This window comes from Macaca mulatta, chromosome 1, assembly GCF_049350105.2.
Source record: "Macaca mulatta isolate MMU2019108-1 chromosome 1, T2T-MMU8v2.0, whole genome shotgun sequence".
Taxonomy (NCBI): domain Eukaryota; kingdom Metazoa; phylum Chordata; class Mammalia; order Primates; family Cercopithecidae; genus Macaca; species Macaca mulatta.
The window spans coordinates 22,198,455-22,203,547 of record NC_133406.1 but is presented as its reverse complement, the minus strand read 5'-3'; the positions used below and the strand labels follow the sequence as shown (position 1 = coordinate 22,203,547).

The 5,093-nt window shown below is 42.1% G+C and overlaps 1 pseudogene across 1 annotated transcript; it reads left to right on the top strand.

Annotated features, from left to right (window-relative positions):
* The first annotated feature begins 360 nt into the window (after nucleotides 1-360).
* Nucleotides 361-1,126, top strand: LOC695463 (large ribosomal subunit protein uL30 pseudogene; annotated as a pseudogene). The gene has a single exon (XR_001441646.3). The product of XR_001441646.3 is annotated as a large ribosomal subunit protein uL30 pseudogene (transcript).
* Nucleotides 1,127-5,093: the final 3,967 nt, after the last annotated feature.

Genomic DNA, 5,093 nt, shown 5'->3' with positions numbered 1-5,093 from the left:
TATGCAGAGGTTGCAGTGAGCTGAGATCATGCCACTGCACTCCAGCCTGGACGACAGAGCGAGAGACTCTGTCTCCAAAAAATCCAACCCCCCCCTCAAAAAAAAAATTCATTCAACAAACATTTATTTGCACATTATGTACCAGGCTATCATAGGCATTAGGGATACAGCTGTAAACAAAACAGACAACATTGACCATCCTGGAGCACACATTCTAGTAATAATAAACAAACGTAAACAAATTCGTAAATAGCATGTTAGATTGTAAAAGGTACTCTGGAGAAAAAGCTATAAGGAGAAAAATAAAAATGTATATGGGGTTAATTGAAAAACAAAGCAGCTCTTTTTCTGGCCGGAAGCATGGAGGGTGTAGAAGAGAAGAAAGAGATGCTTCCTGCTGTGCCAGAAACCCTTAAGAAAAAGCGAAGGAATTTCACAGAGCTGAAGATCAAGCGCCTGAGAAAGAAGTTTGCCCAAAAGATGCTTCGAAAGGCAAGGAGGAAGCTTATCCATGAAAAAGTGAAACACTATCACAAGGAAGATAGGCAGATGTACAGAACTGAAATTCGAATGGCGAGGATGGCAAGAAAAGCTGGCAACTTCTATGTACCTGCTGAATCCAAACTGGCGTTTGTCATCAGGATCAGAGGTATCTATGGCATGAGCCCAAAGGTCCGAAAGGTATTGCAGCTTCTTCGCCTTCGTCAAATCTTCAATGGAACCTTTGTGAAGCTCAACAAGGCTTCAATTAACATGCTGAGGATTGTAGAGCCATATATTGCATGGGGGTACCCCAATCTGAAGTCAGTAAATGAGCTAATCTACAAGCGTGGTTATGGCAAAATCAATAAGAAGCGAATTGCTTTGACAGATAACGCTTTGATTGCTCGATCTCTTGGTAAATATGGTATCATCTGCATGGAGGATCTGATTCATGAGATCTATACTGTTGGAAAATGCTTCAAAGAGGCAAATAACTTCCTGTGGCCCTTCAAATGATCTTCTCCACGAGGTGGAATGATGAAAAAGACCACCCATTTTGTAGAAGGTGGAGATGCTGGCAACAGGGAGGACCAGATCAACAGGCTTATTAGAAGAATGAACTAAGGTGTCTACCATGATTATTTTTCTAAGCTGGTCAGTTAATAAACAGTACCTGCTCTCAAATTGACAAAAAAAAAAAAAAAAAGCAAAACAAAAAAAAAGGTGGGCCAGGCATGGTGGCTCACGCCTGTTATCCCAGCACTTTGTGAGGCTGAGGTGGGTAGATTACTTGAGCCCAGGAGTTCAAGATCAGCCTGGGTAACATGGTGAAACCCCATCTCTACCCCAAATAAACTAGGTGTGGTGGTGCGCACCTGTGGTCTCAGCTACTCCAGAGGCTGAGGTGGGAAGATCACTGGAGCCTAGGAAGTTGAGGCTGCAGTGAGCCATGATCATGCCACTGCACCATAACCTGGGTGACAGAGTGAGACCTTGCCTCAAAAAAAAAAAAAAAAAAAAAGAGAGTGTGGCTGGGCATAGTGGCTTATACTTGTAATCCCAGTGTTTTGGGAGGCAAAGGCCAGAGCATTGCTTGAGGCTAGGAGTTTGACACCAGCCTGGGCAATATAGTAACCTCCTATCTCTCCAAAAAAAAAAAAAAAAAAAAAAATGCTGAGCATAGTGGCACTCATCTGTGGTCTTAGCTACTCAGGAGCATGAGGCAGTAGGATTGTTTGACCCCAGGAGTTCAAGATTGCAGTGAGCTATGATCACAACTCCAGCCTGGACACCAAAGTGAGACCCTGCTTCTTCTTCTTCTTTTTTTTTTTAAAGTTTACTAGGAAAATGAAAGAGCTGAAGAGGGCACTGGTAAGCCAGAAGACCAGAAGAAAGGTCAGTATAGACTGAAGCAGAGAGAAAAGAGGTGGAAATGAAAGACCCTACAAAATAAACAGACCCTACAAAATAAATGGTGGCAAGATTTAATATACTTGTAATAGAAGTCCTGAAGGGGAGGAGAGAGAAATTAGGGGAAAAACTGCTACCTGAAAAAATATTGACAGAAAATTTTCCAAAGCTGATGAAAGGCGTCAAGCCAAAAATCCAAGAATATCTATGAACTTATATCGGGATGAATTAAAACCACACCTAGGTATGTGATGGTATAACTGCTGAAAAACAATGGAAAAAAATCTCAAAAACGGTCAGAGGAAATACATATATTACTTTCAACAATAAGATTAACAGCTATCTTTTTATTTTATTTATTTATTTATTTAGACCAAATCTTGCACTGTCACCCAGGCTGGCGTGCAGTGGCACGATCTTAGCTCACTGTAACTTCTGCCTCCCGGGTTCAAGTGATTCTTCTGCCTCAGCCTCCTGAGTAGCTGGGACTGCAGGTGCCCGCCACCATGCCTGGTTAATTTTTGTATTTTTAGTAGAGTTGCAGTTTCACCATATTAATCAGACTGGTCTCGAACTCCTGACCTCAGGTGATCTTCCCACCTCGGCCGCCCAAAGTGCTGGGATTACAGGCGTGAGTCACTGCGCCCAGCCAAAGCTATCTTTTTAATAGAAACATTTTAAGCCAAAAGACAGGAATAATTATTGTAAACTGCTGAAAAAGAAAGGGAAACTAAACTAGATATCTATACCTAAGAAGAATAGCATGGTGGTGATATCAAGGCAGACAGAGTAGGAAATAATGTTTCTTTGTGCTGCTATTCAGGAACAGCATAAAATATTGTGAGCTCCTTGTGTAACCACCCAGTAGGTTCACCTTGCTTTCTGCCTAGACAGAGCAGATTTATCAAGACAGGGGAATTGCAATAAAGAGTTTTTCCCACAGAGCTGGCTTTGCAGGAGCCTGGAATTTCATTATTAATCAAATCAATCTCATCAAGAATTCAGGGGATGAGAATTTTTAAGAATAATTTGGTGGGGAGGGGGCCAATGAGTCAGGAGTGCTGATTGGTTGGATCACAGATGACATCACAGCTGTCCTCTTGCTCAGAGTTACTTTCTGGGTGGAGGCCACAAGATCGGATGAGACAGTTTATCCATCTGGGTAGCGCCAGCTGATCCATGAAGTACAGGGTCTGCAAAATACCTCAAGCACTGATCTTAGGCTTTACAACAGTTACATTATCTCCAGGAACAATTTGGGGAGGGTCAGAATCTTGTAGCCTCCAGCTGCATGACTCCCAAATCGTAATTTCTAATCTTGGGCTAATTAGTCTGGCAAAGGCAGTCTAGCCCCCAGGCAGGAATGGATTTGGTTTGGGAAAGAGCTGTCTTTGTTTCAAACTATAAACTGTAAACTAAATTCCTCCCAAAGTTAGTTCAGCCTACACCCTGGGAGGAACAAGGACAGCTTGGAGGTTAGAAGCAAGATGGAGTTGGTTAGGTCAGATCTCTTTCACTGTAAAAATTCTCAGTTATAACTTTGCAATGGTGGTCTCAGTTGGAAGCAGAGACTGTATCATAGCCTTCTTTGTATCCTCAGACTGTAGCAGTACTTAAGAGATTTACAGAACAATTGAAGAGTCTAGAGCAGTTGGACCTTTCATTACATGTTCAACTCACTATATCTGGGCAAAACTGATGCTGACCCAATGCTCAAGTCTAAGAAAATGTTTTAATCTGGGCCTTGATACTTTTTAATTGTGTGATAATAGAGATAATTATTCAACCCCTAGTATTAGTTTCCAAGGGCTGCCATAACAAATTATCACAAACTGAATTGCTCAAAACAACAATTTATTCAAGTTTTCAGCAAGACAACGCTCCCTCTGAAAGCTTGTGAAGAACTTTCTTTGACTCTCCATAGCTTCTGGAAGCTGTTGGCAATCCTTGGCATACCTTGGTAATAGGTATATCATTCCAATTTCTGCCTTCATTTTGACACAGGCATCTTTACTCTGGATCTCTGTGTCTCTAAATCTCCCTCTCCAGTCACTGGGTTTAGGACATGAGTCATTGAATTTAGGGCCTACCCTAATCCAATATGACTGCATTTTAGCGTGTTTATACTTACAAAAACATTCACAGGTACTGAAGGTAAGGACTCCAGTATATCATTTTTGGGGACGCAATTCAATGTACTAAACTCCAGAGCCTCCATTTTCTCTTCTATAAAATAAATATAGCCTGGCCACAGTGGGTCACGCCTGTAATCCTGGCACTTTGGGAGGCCGGGCAGATCATTTGAGGTCAGGAGTTCCAGACCAGCCTGACCAACATGGTGAAACCCCATCTCTACTAAAAATAGAAAAATTAGCCAGGTGTGGTGGTGGGTGCCTGTAATCCCAGCTACTTGGGAGGCTGAGGCAGGAGAATTACTTGAACCCAGGAGGCGGAGGTTGCAGTGAGCCGAGATCACGTCATTGCATTCCAGCCTGGGCAATGGAGCAAAACTCCATCTCAAAAAAACAAAACAAAACAAAACTAAATAAATATAATACCAACCTTGGAGAGTTATGATCAATAATCAAGTAATGCCTAGGACCCAGAATAAGTGGGTAATACATTCTCAAGGCAGGTTTTAAAAAGTAAGTACTAAGTGAAACATTGGGAGGCTGAGCTGCGAGGATTGTTTGAGGTCAGGAATTCGAAACCAACCTAGGCAACATAGCGAGACCTCATATCTACAAAAATAAAAACAATTAGGAACGGTGGCACAAGCCTGTAGTCCTAGCTACTGCAGAGGCTGAGGTGGGAGAACTGCCTGAGCCTAGGAGTTCAAGGTTGCAGTGAGCCATGGTGTGCCACTGTACCCTAGCCTGGGTCAAGACAGAGACCCTGACTCTTTAAAAAAAAGAAAAGAAAAGAAAAGAAAAAGGCACACAAATACATACTGATAGACTCAGGAAGGGGTGCGGTGGTTGGGCGATTGAAAGTGAAAGTTTCTAGTAACTATACATATTAATAAGATTCTGTCAATGAAAAACTCCATTTTTTTCAAAGAAACTATAATATTCAGTCTAATATCAAATAAATCAGAAAATTTGAGGGCCTAATAGACACAATTGCAGTGCACAGCAGCAGCAGAGCTACTGCTCCTTTTGGAGCAGGGCTACCCCATAGGCAGTGTGCCCAGAGGAGCA